The 19457-nt window shown below is 39.9% G+C and overlaps 1 non-coding gene across 1 annotated transcript; it reads left to right on the forward strand.

Moving 5' to 3' along the window:
* Nucleotides 1-19103: 19103 nt before the first annotated feature.
* On the forward strand, nucleotides 19104-19176 carry TRNAK-CUU (transfer RNA lysine (anticodon CUU)). The gene has a single exon. It is a non-coding gene; the product is annotated as a tRNA-Lys (tRNA).
* Nucleotides 19177-19457: the final 281 nt, after the last annotated feature.

A 19457-nucleotide genomic window follows, 5' to 3' on the forward strand; every position in this document is an offset into this window, starting at 1 on the left:
CCTAGCTGTATTTATAATAATCCTCAGCAAAACCTTGAAAATAAACCTGTATTGAATAAATAACTAATGCTATCAACAGTCTTAGGAATTCTGAGATTAGCGTGTGCAGCAATAGTCCATATATGACCTTGCAGACTTAAACATGCAAAGATAAGCAGTCAAAGATAAAATTGGCAAAAATGAAGAGAATATATTAAAAAGGTATCAAATGAGACAACATTTTTAATGTAAGTGTATTTAATGATTATAATTAAAAAGTAAAATGTGAATTAACCCCTTTTCCACCCAAACTGCAAAATAATAAGCCTCTCTAAGTCAGAAGACGACAAACTAAAAAGGGATGGCTATGTAAGGGATATTACCATTCTATATAAGTCCAAAATGACAAGAGTAATAATGCTAATTAAAAAACAACCTGTCTTATCAAGCACTAAAAATGATTTCTAGAAAGAGATGGATAGTATTGCGTGATACTAAGGCAAGCTAAGAGTATGACTGGACCTTTAACCAGTATTAGTGGTTACAATAAAACAATTAAAAGCTACCCAACAACATGATATAAAACACTAAGTATTTCAATGTTAGAACTTGGCATGAAAACAGCTGGCATGATTTTGTTGTATTCAGTTTTCCCCTTGTGATGCATAAGTGTTGTGATAAAAAACAAATCATTATTCATTAATTCGTCCTGATCAGAATCGCCCTTGAGGAGATGTAAGAGAAGGAAATAGGCACCATATACCTACCCAGATTCAGTGCTCATTAATAGCATCAAATCAAGATAGACACCTAGGGGTCCCAGAACAGGGCTGGGAGTGAAGAGTCGGTAGGGAATAGTACTGCAGGTGCATAAATGAAAGAAAAAGGAGACTTCTGAAGCAACAGGAGCTTCAATGTGTTACTGAACTTCTGAAGGAAAAGGTAGTAATGGTCTATATTACAATGTATTTAAATTAAGATCTTTAAGAACTTGCCTAGATATATTAAGAAAGCAGAGGAGCATTCTGTGGAAATTAATTTACTTTAAGTTTCCCAGGTAATAAAGGAAGGAGTTATCAATTCTATTTTTTTTCTTTAAATTTTAAAGCATCAATGAATGAAGTTTGTTTTCACCAATGAAGTAAATAAAATATCTGGTAAGTTCAAAGCTGTGTTTTCTTAGTATGCAAAATGAACTTCATACTTTTGGGGGAGAGGGACTTCGGAGAGTAGAGGTGGGAAGAAAAAACAAAAAATGAAAGAGTAACAAAACTTCTCCCCTTTATGGAATTGCGAGGACAGCTGTCTTACAACCCTTTTCCTTATATAAAAGATATCTGAGAAGAGGGCATGTCAAAATAATAAAGTCTGTTTCACACTGCAGTTCAAAATGCAAAGCTGAAGCAAAGCAGAGGGAGAATATCCCTCTGCTGCACCTATTGAGCTGTGGAGAATTAAATTCTTTTTGAGCCTTCTGTTATCTCGAAGGAAGGACCTACCTCACAGGAAAACCTGAATAAAATCCCCCAAATTACAAGCTCTTAGTGGTTTATAAAAACAGTTCTTACAGTGGGACTGAAGCATGCTCAACACAAACTTCAGTTTAGTAAATCTCAAAGTAAAGGGTGTACCAAATTAACGTTTGCAACAGGAACTTAAGGCCTAATGCAAAAAGAAATCTTGAAATCACTCAGCTGTGGCTGGTTGTGCTCTCCCATTAATATAACCAAACTAAATGTATTTAAGTATTAAAAGCAGAGTATTAGACTAAAATGTGGTAAAACCCCACCTAAACTGATACTTAAGTTTTTCATATGTGAGTCATGTATTTACAAGAATTCATCTAAGCCCAAGGAACCAAGGTGAAGGGGGTATCAAATGATCTCATTTGTGAAGAAATACTGAACAAAGATTTTTCTAACAAAAACCCTATTCCTGTCAGAAACAGTGTCTATGAAACCAGCTGTGGAAAGTTAGAAAGAGATAACAGTTATTATTACTGGAAACGTCTTTCCAGGGTTCATACCTTAACTATGTCACATGCTGAAATGCAGTGGCTCTAATTTTGCACAAAGGTATGTCACGGATGACATCAGAGGAGAGAGCTCTGACCCTGGGAGCCAGGAGGGACCCCCAGGACGGGGCAGCGGTGTGATGGGGCACCGGCAGGATCCCTGGCATGGAAAAGTTGTCTTGAGAGGGAGAAACGGGGTTTAGACTAAGGAAATTTGTGAAGGCCAGTGCCCAGTAGCACTCTGAAGTTCAGGCAGGCTCTTCAAATGACCCAGTGCTGTCAGAGGCTGAGGGAAGTAGCCAGCTATTTCATAAGCAGGGTGGTTGCACAGGCAGGGCTGAGATGCAAGGACTGAAAAAACAGAGGTCTAGAGGGTTTGTGCTGCATGCTGGAGTGGTGGAAATCTTGAGGGGGGAATGGAGACAGCTGAGCATAAGCTAACCGGGAACACTGATATGTCCCTAGGCTTCTGTTGGACTAATGGGCATGTCCAGGACAGGATGCTGCTTCTGTGCAGTCATGTAGCAAGATCAGAAGTATTGCATGATGAGGATATACAGGTGTGGGGATGATCAAATCCAGCATATGAAATTGCAGTGTACAAACGAACTGATGACATTGGCAGTAAGTGGAACGTGAGTGTATTTTAACATGTGCATAATGTAATTATTATTAAGAAAGGCCCAATCAACACATAACAAGATAAAAACTAACAGGAAAACAAATTGTATATATTACAGATATATAAAGGTGAGCTTTTATATCCTGGATATTGCTGTTCAGCTGCTGGATGGACAGACCCTACTGCTTAAGCTGTGCTTTCCTGTTTGAGGTACTAATTGCCATATTGCTGAATGTGCCATTATCAAGTGGCAAAATTTCAAGGGGGAAAAAAGATATGCATTATGAAGGGAATTAAGCCCTTGAACTTGTGAGGGGCTAAGGATATCGTGGGAGCTAAGTATGATAGAACAAATTCATGAAGTTAAGAGTCTCTTGGGGACTGCTGAAAATATGGAGGTATCTCTTAGGGCTCAGGAAGGTGAAGTTGGCTAAGGAGTGAACAGCCAACCCTGATAAGGGTGATCTAGGTCCTACTGTGAAAAAGACAGCCCAAAAGGAAGACATGTCCAACTTTCATGTTCAGTATGACAGATGGGGTGGGAGGGAGGCAAATTGTGTTTTTTGAAGGACTAGGTAAAGGCTAGTAAGACGTTGCTGTGCCATACACAAAATTCACATTATATGGTGCTTATGAATTAGAACTCGGGCATTAAATGAGTTAGACCCTTGTCAGATGTGTTGCTTTCAAATACGTTTCTGAATAAAGTAGTAGTTCTTACTGTGCAAAGAGAGTGACTGTGCAAAGAGCAAAGAGGAGTGTAGTTACCACGCCAGACTTGGAGTTATTTTCACAGGAGCCTTCTGGCTGGAGGTAAGTAGGATGCCAGCCCAGAGAAAAAGATATTGCAGTATTTGGTAACCGATAGGACCAGCCTCTGTCTAAAACTGACTGGAGTCAGAGGGGATAGATTTTTAGAGACAGGGAGGATCTTGCCTAAGGAACAGTGGGGTCCACCAGAACTTTATACAACCTGCTAAAACATGTTTTTTGTCAGTCCGTCTTACAACGATGTGCAGTGGTGGCACAGCAAAGCAGATCTTTGAGAAAGCAAAGAGAAAGCTCCACCATGTAACAAGCGGCAGTAGGTAAGATGTTATTACAACGTTGTAACTAGTTTCTGTAGATTTGTTGTTGTTCTACCAATACTTCAATGCGTTTTTGGAGTAATCTGGCATTGATGCACCTGCTTAGGGGGATTTCAGTGGCTGTCCCAAGCTCATGAGATGGGTGTGCAGCCACTCTGGGTGAGCGTAGAAGGAGGGGCGCATGGGAGAATGTTGCAAGGTCCTTTCCAATGTGGGTATCCCCCTATACCCCCTTTTTTCCCCCCTGTTTTCCAACATGTAACAACTAAATATTCTCAGCTTGTCTGCATGATACTATTAAACTCCTGTTGTGTTATATGCCCAGGTATGTCCACAAGTTTATTGCAGAATTTCCTGTTAATATCTCCCCCAGGTAAAAAGCGTTAGAGCTAAAACACGTTAGAGCTTAGAGATGGTATGCATAAACAATCTGTAATATTTAAAAACTGAACTGGACGTGGGAACGGGCGGGGGCATCCATGACACACATGATTCCCTGGTTGCAGATTTGAACTGCAGACAGTATGGTAGCGCTGACTTTAGCAACCGCAAAGGAGGCAGCGGAGATGGGTGAGGGTGGGGAATCAAGAGCTCTGCACTGCACCATAAAAGACTTTGCAGATAAAGCTCCACAGGACCTTCCTCTGTGAACTGAGGTCAAGGAGATAGCTTAAGATTTTAGTTTGCCTTTTGTATTGCCTTATATCCAGAGCTTTGAATTGTCAACATCAAGACACTAGCTCAATTTGCACTTGCGATTAAACCAACTGGGAATAAGGGGAATAAAGCCTGAGACAGAGGGAACCTTGTGGAACCACTGCAGGAATTCAGGGACAAATAGAGATGAGACAGTGGAGTATATGGACAAATAGGAGAATCCAGAAAGGCAGGAGCAACGGAAGCTAGGATATAACAGCTTTTCAGATTTTTAATTTGTTGGGCAGGTGCTATCAGGTGACTAGCTGATGTATTCAAGAAAAGTGATCTTTAGAGACTTTTTGCCTTGAAATGGCAGGTTGTAATAAAAAATGGATAAAGTTACAATTTTTCATATTTTCATGTGTAGCTGTTTGAATTTCAAGTGATGTTGATTTTCAATAGAAAAATAAGTGTACTCTTTTGATAAGATGTAATAAAAGAAAAAAGTACAACTTTAAAGGTTTTCGCCTTTTAAATAAACAATCAGTCTGATGTTAGTAATTCTTGTACTAAGAAAGGTGCTACTTCCTGGTATTTGGAGCTCAAATCAGGCAGGCCTCAGGTACTTTGCATCCAAAAATTTTGACAGGTTTTGCCTTCCTAAATTCTAGAAAGGAGTGAAATTCAGACTGATTGTTAAGTGTATGTTAGTTACTGAATACAGATGATGCAGTGCTATATCTAGTGGTTTGGCCCAAATCCAGTAAAATTTTATTTTATCCAGATTTTTACTATACACTTGCTAAATTAATCTCTGTGACAACCACCAACTGGAAGGAGCACTAGAAGCAGTACATGGGGGAGGTGTGCTACAACATATGCTCTGGTTCTGCCCTTGAATAGGACAGTTCTGAAAACAAATTATATAATGTGTTGACAGAAAACTATAATCCCTGAGGTAAATTTGGCTTCAGAAAATATTCTCTCAGAATCACCTGACAAACCCTTTGAGAACAAGGATATATGGTAAGAATGGTATATGATATATATGAGGTGCATTCAGATCTACTCAATCTCCTTTAAAAGACTAGAAATAGCCACAATTTGTAGTGGATATAGGAGAGAGATTACAATATTTGCTTAATTTTAAAGGGAAAGAGAGAGCGAGAGCGCTTTCCAGCCTTCAAGGTTATGTTCTAACGCGTTCCTTCTCAAAGCTGCATCTAGAGAAAATGGTCCAATTTTGCTGAGTCCTGTGGAGAATTGGGTCATATTCTCAGCTGAGCCGATGGCAATCCAGAATAAGCGTTTCAGTCAGTGACATCTGCTGGACTAATACAACAGTAACTGACATAACCTGACTCAATGAAATATTACTAAGTGGCAATTATTTTATAAATGGCAGATATCAAACAAGCTTTCCTCACTGATGTAGGCTGGAAAAGAGCGTGTGGCAGTGGGGCATGGCTAATGCTTGAACAGATGATTTTCAGAATTTTTCATTTTAGTGTGCTTTAAAAAGAGCGCAGTTTCAACAAGGAAGGTGTAATGCTGTTATTTAGGTACTAGCTAGATTCCAAAGAAAAGCATATAGCCGTTTTTACCTTTTAAAACCATTTCTAGTAATAAAAGCGCTATACACTACAGTATTTACAATGCACACTATTCAACTGCTATATGGTACATAAGCAACCTCAACAAAATGAGATGTACAGTGAACCTAAGGAGAAGTTTACCTTTAGGAAAATCCATTTCCTTTGTTGATAACTGCTGGGCCTAGGCTGTTTCTGGCCATTTACAGGAAATTCGGAAGGTTTGGTGGATCTGGCAAACTGAGGCCAAGTTCTGACATTTACTTCTCCACCTTTCTTTGAAGGGGAAATTATTTGCCATTTGTTACTCCTGCAATTTTATTATGATTGTCACTTTTAATTTGCTGTCTCCTACTGTAAATAACATTACCGAAAATCCTGCATACAGAGAATTCCTTTCCCTGTTGGGGGGAGAAGTGATGGCTCCTGGGGGCTGACGCACCCGCGGGGTTCAGCAGGGCTCGGGGACATCACTGACCCAAGGAGGTGGTGGGACAGTCGGATCGGTCACCAGCCAGGCGGTGGCAATAGCCAGGCAGGGGACAGCTGATGGCCTTGGCGTCACCACACCTGGGTGTGCCCGGGGGACCTGGGCGCTAGTGATGGGGGATGTTTGCTGACATCAAGGGGAAGCGTGCTCCAGTGCAGGGTTTGGAGAGCTAAAAGTTTAGGGAAAACTGGCTGTAGCCTGTATTTCTGCGCTTGTTGTCTCTCTCCCTCTTTCACAGTAAATCATCTCACACTACACAACAAAAAGATGCTTCCTCATGGTTATTCCTGTAATCTCAAGCTGGAACTGGAAAGTCCAAGAAAATGCTTCTGACTCCTGCGTCCTTGCGAGTAGTCTTGGCTTGGTGTTGATCCAGTTCAATTAGATCCAGATTAAATTGGCATTATGTGGGTTGATTCAAAGCTTTAAGCCAGAGAATTTTAGTGTGCACACAGGTTCTGCGTTAGCAAAACATGCTGACTCACGCTTAACTTCTGCAGTTTAGTATCTGTGCTAAAGCTTGCTCATAGAGATATATGCTTGCTTTGCTGAATATAATGAGCTTGAAGTTATCAAAGTTTCTAATGCTGCCTTGTGTTTCTGCCTTTAGACATAAGGCAGAATGCACATAAAGGTTAAAAGTCATATTTTTGTGGTGGAAGCCATTTAAAAATGAAAAGGGTCTTCAAAAGCTTTATGGAAAAAAATGATATTTTACAGCAGAAGAGTTCTTGCTATTTTATTCAATATGTTCTTCCTATCTTATCATATTTGAGTATATGATACCACTGTCTGGTCTTTGATCATTCTGGTGGATTAAAGGGCAATTGCAAAGCACTGAAAAGGTGATTAGTGTGTGTGTAAGAGCGATTACCATGGTCCAAATTCAAATTCTTGCACATTTTTAATAGAGGAAGATCCCACCAATTTCAGGGTCTAAATTTCGGTTCATCCATACTTGCAAGCTCTACATTTGTTATGTTGTGGAGAAATTATTTTTTTAGTAACTGAAACTATTGTTTTATTAGACTTTGGAACCAATTGTGACACTTCAGATGTAACCTGGCTTTGAAAGGAGGGTGAAATGAGAAGGATTTCTTCACAGACCTAGCCTATGTTATATCAGAAATATTAAAATACCAAGGGAAATGGTTCCTTCTTGCATGGTTCATCAGAAGAGATATAACTTCTATTTAAGTTGTTTTTTCACTAAAATACTTTTTAAAAAAGGACGAGTAGAACAAGAGAGCCAAACAATGCTGGCTGTAGCCTATTTTACAGAATTAACAAGAAGACATTTTGCTGCTCCTTTTATTAATTTCCTAGTGAAATACTAAAATGATTAAAGTGATCCTTCCAGTCAATTTTAGCAGGAAACTCTTATAATTGGTGATGTTTCATATTTGCAAGCTGGCTTTTGGTTTCTGTTTTGTCCCTTGTGGCATGAGCAGCCACCAACTTTGACAGCCCTGGGCTTCATAACGTAGTAGGAAGTTTTTTTTTCTCCCCCATTTTTAGTTTGGCAAGAATATTCTTAAAGTTCTTATTTAATGCTTTTCTAGCCTTGCTCTAGTAGGAACATCTGTTGCTCCATTGGTAACCTGTCTTTGTCCAGCTAAGAGGCTAGGACACTGCTGCTTTCAGTGCTAATCACGGGCTGGGCACCAGGAACTACTTTAAGAGCTATGAAATTGTCTCAGTTTCTCCCTTGTCAGTGAGTTCGTATGACCATATTCAAAATACATAGACTCCCCTCCTGGGGGGTCAATGGCATGAAGTGGTGCTTTTGCTCTGGTATTATGATTCCCCCAGTGGCACTATTGGGACGGCAAGGTTGTCTGTCACAGCATAAAAATCTTTTTGCTCCACGTGATTTATTCTGTATTTTTGTGTTAGGTATTGGAACTTTTTTGGACAGCTCTTTTACTTTTTTTGGTATTTTATTCTTACCTATAAAATGTTTCCACTCTGCATTTGTGAGGTCTTTTATGACATTCATTTGGTCTTTGCAGAAAATGTTTAACCTGTGTAAACTCAGGGCAAGTCAAAGGCCACCTTCAGGAGAGCATGTTGGATGAGCTTGCAGTACGACAGTATCGTGTTCAGAATAATGGTCCCTCCTCCGGTTTTCACAGAAAACAGAGGTACTTGTGTGCATTGGAGAATTTTCATTCTACTCATGTGCTTTATTCTATTGATTTTCAGTGCTAGAATCCTGTTTTACTGAAAGTATCCTCCCTACCAACTGCAAAATGTCAACACAGTTTACAAGATATTGCAGCTTTTCTATCACTGAATTCTATTCAATTAAATGTATGACAACAGCAAACATTAAAACTCCACAGCTTTCCAGAGGAAATAATGCAGTACAAGATTTCTTTTTTTTTTTTTTTTTTTTTAACTGTCCAAGGTCTTCATTCAAATGAAGTGGGATAAGATAACTGTTACTGACAGCCAGCTTTCTTCTGAACTGAAAATAATTGTGGGGCTGCTGAGTATCTTTCATGTTTTAGACCAAGTCACTCTTAAGTAATTAAGATTTAATTAAGAGATGCCTCCCTGAAAGCCATCCCGAAAAGAGATGCCCCCTTCTGCCCTTGGGGAACCCTCCCTGGTGTGGGAGAGAATAGACGTTCAATCCATGGAGCTCAGAGTCCTAGTTTCTAGCTTTCTGTGCTGGTTTTGATGAAGCTGGCCCCACAGTATGGATTTCAAAAGACTGCATAGCGAGTGACTCAGGCTTGCTGATTTAGGGTCAGGTTGGATCAGCCCACAAGAACTTCAGAGCAACAGATGTACTTTACCTGACCTGCCTGAAAAGATCAGATCTAAAAGGAAGATGACTGAAATATGGCAAATGAGAGGAAATAAAAATGAGCTAAGACTCTGACCTAAACTAATTTTTCAGTGATTTTTCACTGAAATCAGTTCACTTTACACAACAGGTCAAAGGAGCTACATAATCTTGCCAAGCAAAACTTGAATTTGAACCTTTTTCCCTTATCCTGACACTAGCCATGAGCTTTCATTCCTACATTGCATATTTAATTCTAATGCCAAACAAGGCACCCATTTTTGACCTAAATTGCTCCATGTCAGGGAACTCAATCCCCTTGGTCAGATTTTATGACCAGCTAAATATGCATAGTAATTTTTTTTATTAGCACTGTGATCAATGTTTTATTGCTCCACGCTTGATAGTGATGATAAAAACCAGGGCACGTGAATAAATATTGAAAGGGTTTGAGTCATGCATGCAAGTGATACATATTCAAGTGACTGTAGGACTAGGTTTCTCTTCCTGGACTTTGAAGAGAGAATCATCCAACTGGAACTGCCAGCTACAGTTTAAAAAAAAAAAAAAAGGAATCTATCACTCTTTTTTAATATGATCTCTTTAGAGTCTTCAAAGTGATGAGAACGGGTGTGAGTAGCCTAGACAGCCAAATCTTAATTATGTCAGATTAGGTGGGAGGAGTCTCTGGTTGCGTCTTGCAGGTTTTGCTTCTCCTGACACATCCTTATACCACATTTGTGGTGTTTTTGGGTCCTCCTCAGTTTATGAACAGCTGCAGCTCCTTGGTCCCTCCCTACAGTACTGCTCCTGGGCAAGTTGCTTCTGTGCTCACAGCTGATTTTTCTTGCCTAAATGCAGAAACTTCTATTTGTCACTTTTGAACTTTGTCTTATTTTTAAAAGGATTTCCTCAGTTTGTCAAGATAATTTCAAATTCTAATCCTGCTTGTCAACATATCTACAGTCCCTCTCAACTCTGTTATTTATCTAGTTAATTTTGCATCTGTCTGATAGTAATTTCACTTGCATCATATTGCTCAAGCTTACCATGAAAAACTGTCAAAGATTTACTGAAAACAAGGTATATGACACTTACTCCTTCTTCCCTGCTCTCACAGTCTGTCCTGAAAGGAAACTGGACTGATCTGACATTTGTACAACAAATGCATGCTAGCTGCTGTTAATGTCCTTGTTATCATCCAAACACTTACAAATACTTGGATTTTATGTTCCAGAATTTTTCTGTATAGAGGGGTTAAGCCAATTAGTCTAAAATTCTGCGGTTTGTTTTCCTTGTTTGTAAATTCGATACAAACCTGCAAAGAGGGAGGATCTCTTAAATGCATGCTTTATGGTATGACTCAACAAACCAAAAGCTTGGAGCAGGGATATTATCAAAACATCTTGTTTCAGGCAATTTGAAACATTTAATTGCAGTGTTGCCGTTTCAATGTTGATGCTCTAAGTATAAAAAAGCACACAATATGCACAACTCTTATAAAATGCTTGAAAAGTAAGAGTTAAGATATTGCATTTGTTTAATCTAGACTGGAGAGAGACCGGCGGAAAAAGACCTATTAGTTTCCAAGAACGAAAAGGCTAAGGGAAAGGGACTAATTGCCTTAATTGTAAGAAAAGCTGGCTTAGGATAAGTAAAAACATGTTAATTCTATGGATATTTAAGAACCAAAAAAGCTACATGTGGGGGCTGTGAAATGCCCTTTTTTTGCAGAATTTTAATTCTAGGTTAGACAAATATCTTGCTGGGATGGCAGAGTCTTACTTGACCTTGTCTCTGTTTTGAGGCATAAATGAGATGACTTCTTAAGGTCCCTTTTTGATTATTTTTGTAATAAAATATCAAAGTGATGGCATCTAAACAAAATGTTTTGAAAAAATTAAAATGAAATAGATCTGATATCTTCCTAAATCTTACTTGATGACAGAACCAAACCTCAAAATGTGCTATAGAAAAGAAACTTTAATTTTTGACTAACATAGTAAGGATTTGGATAAAATTTCAGCTCAGATAGTATCTACTTTTTGTGATCAAATTTATAAAGATGGACCAGTAAAATATGTCTATTTTCAAAAGAGGTGACTGTAGGCCATATGTGACTCTAACTCATTTCTGATCTTATTTACTGCAGCTCTCTAGCAGTGTTGTTCTACTCCTCTGCATTGGAATTGCTGCTAATTTTCACCATGTGAAAGTGCTCTGCTCTGGTTTCTTGCTTTCTTTTTCCATCTGCCTCGGCTTTGCAGTCCCTGAAAAAGCATATATCACACCAAGGATTTACCAGATTACGCAAGGAATATGCATGCAAATTCCCTCCGTAGTGTAGACAGTCTTAGTAATTCTTTAACATATATTGCCTTACAGACTGAAGGAAGCATGCTTATTGACAGATACCAGTGAATGAACTTTTGACTGAACATGCAGAACAACCTGAATGTAAGAGTATAATTTGTAACAACCTAAAATAAATTTCAGATTCACAAATGGATTAATGATGTGTTTTGCATCAGCCAGAGCAATCAATATTGCTTTCAGGCTCTGTCTATTATTTAACACTCTGGTTTGTGCTTCTAAAAGCAGTGATTAAAAGCATTCTTCCCACAAATATATCTCAAACTAATTGGCTTTACTCTGATAGAGCTTGCCTAACCAAAACCACATGATTTCAGCTGTTCAGGGACACACCGTTGCGTCTGGGATGTGAGGAATGAATCATGCCTTCTACCAGAGAAAATGAATATTGTGCATTATTATCTCATGTTTGCGTGGCACCAAGAATGACCCAGGTGCTATAGAGAGAGGTAATAAAACAAAGGTGAATGAGCTCCAAATACAAATTATCCTGCTCTGCACAAAAGTGGATCCAGGCATAAGAAGGGAATGAGCTGAAAGAAAAGCTATAAGGAGGTTTTAGCCTGAAGATTCTGCAATTATGTGGAGCCCATTAGTGCTGTGAAGTACCAGGGTGTAGGATGACATTACAGGGCTGACCCTCAGACTCATTATGGAGATGACATCACTTTTGCAAAACTGAGCTTGTCTCATCCAGAAGTATAAGTCACCCTAGAGGAAGGAGGTGTAACACCTCTTTCCCCAAATATGTCCAAGGAGAGAGTTTGCAGAATCAGGCACTCGGTATTTTGAATACTGCTACCATGACTTTAATGGTCAATGATAACAAAGCAATCATAGAACATGAACCCATGCCTTATAACAGCCAAAATACTACAGAGCCAATACAATTTGTTAGAAATAAAAATGTGTAAATGTTGTCAACTGTAATTTCAGGAGCTTTGCGTTTGACAGTAACTGCTAAAAAAAGATCATCCTCATTAATAAACTTATGATCTTATATGGTCTCCAGTGAAAATTCTTCTGCATAGAAAGTATATTTTTGAGAAGGGCTATTAACGTTTCTGATAAAAAAGAAAGGGATTCCAGTGGTTTTAATAAGAAATGCTGCCTGTGCGGCAGTCCTGGGGTGGAGTTATCGTCTGCCCTCAAGCAAAATCAGCAACTTGGGCAAGTATGTGCTCGCATCACAGAAATATCCTAACATTCATTATGATTGTCAGGTCCTACGTTTTTCCCCTGACTTTGGGAAAGAATGGGAGCATAACTGGATCTTGTTTGTTTCTAGTCAGAGTAACAATTTATTTATGACTTATATTATAATACATCATATTCCACAGTACTAGGTAGAGTGCAAAAGTATGCCATAACCTTGTATGCCAAGTGGTCGAATGTGGAAGCTAGGAAAGAGGGAGGAGAAGAAAGAAAACAAACAAGTGCATTCAGTCCACTTTTTGGAATGGAGCTGGGGGAGCTAAAAATGAGACGGAAAACCGTGCAGGCAAAATGTAGGCAATGACAAATGTTCAAAAATGAATAAGTGCCTCAAAATTGAGCTAATAACTCACAGGTTGTTTAAGAAACTTTATTCTATCTAATGGAATTTTTGAGGGTCTGTAGGGAATGTATTTTTAGCTTCCCTCTGTGGTTATGTGAGGTTTCTTCCTTTTTCCCCATAAACTAAAAGCTGACCTCGTGACAAAATCACCACATTCTAGCATTTAAAGATATGCTGTGAGTTATGAAACACCGAGTGTTGAAAAACTGACAGACTGGGCAATGTTAAATGGAAATCCATAAGAATTAAAGGCAAATAAATAACCCAGAGCAGAAACGGGACTGAAGCAAGGGGAGAAGAAAGTGACAAACATGGAGGTTACAGGTGTAAACTGCCCCATCTGATAATTTAACTCAGATATTTTGCTGGCCACAAGGAATGAATATCTTATACGTAAGATCCAACACAATTCTTCTTGCACATAACCTTGTATTTAAGCACTGTTTTGGTTTATTTTCTCAGGTTCTTCCGCATAGTAAGCTGCAGAGCTTTCAGGTGTTTCTTTTTGCAGCCACAGTGTGACCGTGAGCACCTCAGTTCTCGATACCTTCGAGAAGACCCGCTCGCCTCCTACCTTTCCAGCGTCCTCTCCCTGCGAGTCCTGGGGCTTGTGCCAGACTGCACCAAGTGCTGCAAGACGAGCCTGTATATATGTACAAAGTGGGGATATCAGAGCTGCTGCCGGAAGCAGCTGGGACACACTATATTTTTAAGGTAGAACAGGTGAAACAGTGGAACAGGCCAGTGATAGAAAGTCAAGTCCCCCTTGCCCTGTCTCACAGAAGGAAATGAAGGCAGGCGGTTGTTTATGAAACTTCAAAAGAATGACAGCTTCCCTGTTTTCTTCTACTCTCCTTCTAGACTTTGCTATGTATCTCTAAACTAGAGAAATATACTTGCTTCTAGACTTTGCTATGTATCTCTAAACTAGAGAAATATACTTGCTGTTGTAAAATAGCAAGGATTTTTTGTAAAGATCAGTTTGCTTCAGTTTCAGGATGTTAATAGGGTCCTGAGACAGGGCCAAATAAAGCCACTAGTCCCCTGTGATGGACCAGGGTAAGAGAAAAGATGAGTAATTACGAGGCAAAACTACTGACACAGACACCTGGCTTGGAAACTGTCAAATACGAAGTTCTGCAAAAAGTACTTCACATAAACAGATTAGAGATCCTAGGTTTCTGCAAATTTCTATTTTGATAGGCAGTAGTTATCATTTTACAGAAATGATAAAGAGTGAATCACAGCAGGTTGCAGTGTTAATGAATTGCCATGTTCTTAGGATCTCTGAAATACAAAATGTTTTGTGTTTTACAGAAACTTATTTTGGTAACATAACGTTGCTTTGCTTTGGCATGCTGGGAAACAGCTCTGCCCCACGAGGGGTGTGGTTGAAGTGGTACAATACCAGCTGTGATAGTGCAGAAAAATTACATCTGTTTGTGAACATGATTCACACCATGTCTTTTACAGGTAAAGCAAGATGAAAAGAAATTAATAGTTCTACCAGATATATGATCTTTTCTAGTCAGGAGAACCAGCTGCATGAATGGGGTTTTTAAGCAAACAGGAAGACAGTGATCATTAGTGCTGGTACCAGAATAATGGCATTAAAAATTGTATTTCATAAAACAGCCTCAAGTCATGGAATACAGACAACGTGGGTGGTAACCTGTGGATATCCACGAGTTGTTTGTTTGATATTTAAAGCGGATAAAATTTTCTGAGGATGTATCCTCTCTTGGTGAAAGCTAGGTTAACTTAACTGGCTTAAGTCAAGCTGTACTGGTTTACTCTGTTTTCATTGCCTGACTTAGTGCTTGACGCCTTTGACTAAAGGCCGGTGAGAAATTGCAAATTAATGTGACCTCTTCATGCAGTGTGAATGTAGAGTGGTTGTTATAATAAAGGTTGTTTTGCTTGTCTGTTAAACAAGCTATTTGTTTGTTTTTAGCATGATTGCCTAAAAAAAAAATCATATGGAGGGTGACGGTCGTCTTGTTCTCTCCTGGTTGCCCACCAGTTATAATCTGGTAAGAGGCAGAATTTTAGGGCTTCCTCGGGGGCCTGGTTTATGTGGGAGGGCGCAGAGACGCTCGCACGAAGCAGAGGACGGGGAAGGCTTTGGGAGGCCCCCATGGCGCTCCTGCACCACTTCTGCCGCCGGGCTGCCACAGGCAGGGGCAGCCCCTACGGTCCGCTTGGCGGGGCTGGTGGGCCACGGCCTTCGCGGCCAGCCTAATGCGTAAGTCATGTCTCTGCCTGCCCCAGGCTAGCTTCCAGGGTGAGGAAAAAGCAATATGCACGGTAATGCTGATGCTATAAAGATCTCTGTGACTTGAATGGAAATAGAAGTAGAGAGAGAGCTCTTCCAGTTTTTCCGCTTGCCCTGCCTGTGTCCGGATTTCCGGGTTCGTTCACTGCAAAGTTATTATTCCTCTTTGCGTCTGCATCTTCATTTCTAAATGCTGTTTCTTTTGCTGTATTTTTGCATGTCCTGCAGATTGTCTCCTACTGCATTAACAGATTTAAAAATATGGCAGGTAATTTTGTGTAACAGAGGCTAAATTTAAATAAGCTGTGGCTCTTAAATTTTCTTTGATTCAAATCAATGAAAGATAAGAAATTTACTTTCAAGTTTTTCTGTTGCAAGATTTGAAGGCTGGCACATAAGCTTATTTTGATGCTTTTGAGATCTGGAAATATGTGTGGGGGTGGTACTCCTGTCTTGAACTTCACAATTTCTGAAAAGAAGAGGAGTTTCTGCTTGCGGTGTTTTAAATTGGGGTTTTCTGTCCATGAGTTTCTATTAAAAGTCTGAGTTCAATCTTGGCTCCATCTGTGGAGTCTCTGAACTAGGTGAAAGTGTCATTTCAACCAATAACGTAATTATTCCATTATGATCTTTCCTTAAAGAAAAAAGTGTGTGGGGGGGATAAGTCTGGTTACATAGCTTGTCACATACACCTTCATAGACTTTGTAGAAGCATAATGTGGTAGGAGGTTAAACTTGCTGCTAGTGTATGGAATAAATGATTTTATCTTTAATAGTTACTGCCGATACATCTTTTATATGCCTTATATAGGAATGACTCTGAATTTTAGTCAACATAGAATTTCTAATAAATACCAGTACACACAGTTTCTGCAAAATATGGCTTGTATATAAAATTCTTTTTCTCCTGCTTTTTAACAAGAAAGGAATTTCATAAATTTGAATGCTATAAACCTCATATTCCTATAGTGATTAACTACATATAGAAGCACTGTAAATAATAAATACTGGTTTAACTCTTCAATGGACTTTTATAATGCATGTCATAAGGGATTGTGACCGCTGGGTGCCTTGTAATTTTCTCTCACTTCTGTGTATTACTGTATTTTCCATTTGTGTATCAGGCGTGATAAAGCAGGAAGAAATAGCAGATGGTGAAAAACCAGGTAAAGTGATAAAGTGCTTTGTTTTAAATCCTTATTTTTGTTTGTTCTTCTGCTGGAGCACCATCCCTTGGTTCAGCTGGTAAATTACACCCATGTTCGTGAGCTTCCTGACCTTAAAGTAGGACTTTAAATGAGGCTCTGAGGGGGAGGATAACAAAATCCTGCAGGTAATTGGGATAACCTCTGCACCAGAGTCTACAAATTAGAAGGTTTAGGTTATTTATGACAAGCTCAAAGGAGGAACGGGGACAGTGGCTCAGTCTACAAAACACCTTTGATGTCTTCATGTTAGACCTATAGAAAATAGAGAGATTTGATCTTAAGGGGTAACTTATGTGACGAGAATAATATAGTGGAGAACTTGATCAACAAACACAAACCTTGTAAACAGAGGTTTACAAGGAAAAGGGCATCGCTCTCTGTGTCAAATAGGTATGTGCCTGTTCTGAGGTAGAGATCAGAGAGGATGAAAGACCTGTTGGAATAATCTGTGGGTGACGACTACAGAGGAGAGCAACACGGGCGCTGCGGTGGTGGTGGCTCGCTGTGGAGTGCCAAACCTTGAAGGGTCAGGGGAAGCTCTCAGTGAGCAGTGGACAGAAACGCCCAAGGCACATGGGGGATTTCAACCACTTGAGCTGGGAAAGGAGTTAATAGGATGCAACTCATTCAAAATCTTGAAGTGAATTGGCATCATCTTTTTACTTCAAAAAAGTGTGGAAAGACTTAGACTTTTCCAGACTTGATTGTACCAGTTAGGTAATTTCTGGACGAAAACGTTAAATCAGAAGGCTGTGTGAATGAGGACAACCCAGAAGCGATAGAGTTCATGACCTTTAGAAAGGTAAGAGGAACAGAAACAACCTGCTCCTCCCAAGCAAAGAAAAAACTCTCAGCAGCCAAAACGCTTTCACCAAAGGACCCTGAATATTTTGCAAAGATAGATTTCAACTGCCTCAGGGAACTCTTAAATGATTTTCTCTAAGGGGCTGGTCCAAGAGAAAAACCTATTTCAATGATGTAGCAGAGCTTTTAAAGCAAATAATTTTCAGAAACAATCTAGGGAAGCACAATGTAGATGAAGTTACTACAGACAGGTGCAAAACTGGTTGGAAATCCATATCCAGAGAATCAATCAGTGGTCCAGAGTCAAAATGGATGGCTGTGTTGAATGGGCTGTGCTTGTCTTGTTTGATTCTTCCCCCCCACCCTGTATGCGTTCATTTAGCTTTTAGTGAATGAGCTAGAGGACAGAATAGATTGTCAGCTTATTAAATCTGCAGAAGGGGCACAGCTGGGAGAGCATGTGGATGTGTTGGAGGACAGAATTAGAATCCAAAATTATCTTGACAAATTGGAATAATTGTCTGAAGAAGAGGGATGAAATCTGATGGTTATAAGGACATGATGCTATATACTTGCTGGGAGTGAAAGCAGGAGTCCTGCAGGAAGGGACCATGAGCTTGCAGTGGATCACGAACTGTATGTGACTCTAGTTTTGTCTTAACAAAGACCAACTCATTACTGTTGCTGTGGCTGGAAAGAACTATCATGAGCAATTTAGGGAAACGTGATCCGGATGAAACTGGTATGAACAGAAGTGTAATCTGCCAGATGTAGGAGGTAATCTTTCTGCATTACTAAGCAAGCCTCAGCTGCAGTGCTGTCATTTGGACACTGCAGGTCAAGACAGATACACACAAAATGGGAGATGCTATAGAAGAGGAATGGGAAATCTCAGGGATGTGGAAAAAAACAGACTTTACAAAGGCAAGTGGAATGAATTGGGGAAGAAAAGGCTGGAGAGATGTGATAAGTCTTCAGTGTTATAAAATGCTGCTGCAAAAGGGAAGAGAATCTGTTCTACTTGTCCACAGTGAACAGGACAGGGAGCAATGATCTTACATTGTAGCAGGAAGGACTGACATTAGACATTGGGACAAATTCTGTTAGTGTCAAAACTGGACAGTTTTGACACAGGAAATGATTGCCTGTGTAGGTTGTGGAATTTCAATGACTGGAAGGGTTCCAGAACAGAAGCCTGTCAGGAGTGATGGTGGGGCACAGGGACAGAGCACGTAACTGCTTGAGATGTCTTGCAGGCATATCTTTTTGTCTCTGTATGTTTTCATGGTTCTATAAAAGAAAACACAAAAAATCAAACTGAAGAGGTATTGTAAAGCCCAAGGTATCCTGTTTCACTGCTTCTCAGTGTTCCAGCTGAGTGCAAAGTGCCTGGAAGTCTGATTTGACCTGGTTGCTATTTTAGCTGTTAGTGATGTAAATGGAATCTCAAAGTTTTCTGTCACTCATGTTTAACTGAAGTCAGCCTCCTTATAATGACTGCTTTTGTTTGCACAAAGAATCTTCTGAATTAGAGACTTGAAATTAAATGTATAGTTTCTGTATTTCCATTGTCTGTGCTTTTAGGAGCAGGACAGAGGGACGGTGGTTAATATTCTAATTCAGGTGTTGCAAGTTGTTCCATCTCAAATGTGTGGGACTTGACCACTGCCCGGCTAGCTCAGTCGGTAGAGCATGAGACTCTTAATCTCAGGGTCGTGGGTTCGAGCCCCACGCTGGGCGCTTGGCTTTTGACTTCAGGAGAGCTAACTTTGACCTCTTCGGAGACCTACTTAAGGGTATCTCATGGGGTAGGGCCCTAGAAGGAAGAGGGGTCCAAGAGAGCTGGTTAATATTCAAGCATCACCTCCTCCAGGCTCAAGAGCAGTGCATCCCTCTGAGTAAGAAGTGGAGCAAAGCGGGCAGGAGACCTACATGGATGAGCAAGGAACTCCTGGCAGAACTCCAACAGAAGAAGGAAGTCTACAGAATGTGGAAAAGGGGACAGGCCTCTTGGGAGGAAT

Source organism: Struthio camelus, chromosome 8, assembly GCF_040807025.1.
Source record: "Struthio camelus isolate bStrCam1 chromosome 8, bStrCam1.hap1, whole genome shotgun sequence".
Taxonomy (NCBI): domain Eukaryota; kingdom Metazoa; phylum Chordata; class Aves; order Struthioniformes; family Struthionidae; genus Struthio; species Struthio camelus.